Raw genomic sequence first — 736 nt, 5'->3', positions numbered from 1 at the left:
GACTCGATGGACGTGAGTCTCAGTGAACTCCGGGAGTTGGTGATGGACAGGGAGGCCTGGCGTACTGCGATTCATGGGGTCACAAAGAGTCGGACACGACTAAGCGACTGAACTGAACGGAAGGGGAAAAAGATGAGGATAGTGTGGACCTGAAGTTCTTGGAGAGGAGAGCAGTTTGCAGTATTATTAGTACCTGTTTTTCAGTTGTTCTGGTTTCTTGGCTGTTGGTTTGGAATTGGTATGTTGTAAATCAGTGGTGACCATTCTTAGTAACTTTCTAACATAAAATACATCATCTGAAATTTGAGGATGAACTAGAACTTAAGTGATTCACATATAATTTATATGAGTGATTGAAAGTTAAAAGTGAAAGTATTAAAATCATAATTTTATGCATGAATGGATTGTAATCAGTATGTGAGAGAATGGTCAGATTGTATAGTGGAGTGTTAATGACACAAACTTAGAAATTATTTAGGTCAATTGCCAAAGCTTTTTTTCTTACCCTAAATTTCATTAATTCTGACACCTTAATTTATTTGGTAGATTTAGACTTGTTCAGGTCTTCTGTATCACAGATATCAGCATGAATTTGCGAGAGGCAGTGCATTGTGGAAAGGCTGTGCCTGGGCTCTGGAAACAGACCTGAGTTCATGTTCGGGGTCCTTGTCGTCTTGGATTGTAACAGGAGCAGGGGTGCAGCCGTTCTGAACCTTGTCTCCTCATTTGTAAAAGA

General features: G+C 40.1%; 2 protein-coding genes across 7 annotated transcripts in view; one reads left to right on the top strand and one right to left on the bottom strand.

Annotated features, from left to right (window-relative positions):
* The window catches only part of EIF5B (eukaryotic translation initiation factor 5B), a 128,137-nt gene that overhangs the window by 415 nt on the left and 126,986 nt on the right, over positions 1-736 (bottom strand). The window lies entirely within an intron of this gene.
* REV1 (REV1, polymerase (DNA directed)) overlaps positions 1-736 on the top strand; it is a 95,976-nt gene that overhangs the window by 45,009 nt on the left and 50,231 nt on the right. The window lies entirely within an intron of this gene.

This window comes from Bison bison, unplaced genomic scaffold (assembly GCF_000754665.1).
Source record: "Bison bison bison isolate TAMUID 2011002044 unplaced genomic scaffold, Bison_UMD1.0 scf7180017864508, whole genome shotgun sequence".
NCBI lineage: Eukaryota > Metazoa > Chordata > Mammalia > Artiodactyla > Bovidae > Bison > Bison bison.
Note: the sequence above shows the minus strand (reverse complement) of the source record. Positions and strands in the feature narration are given on the sequence as shown.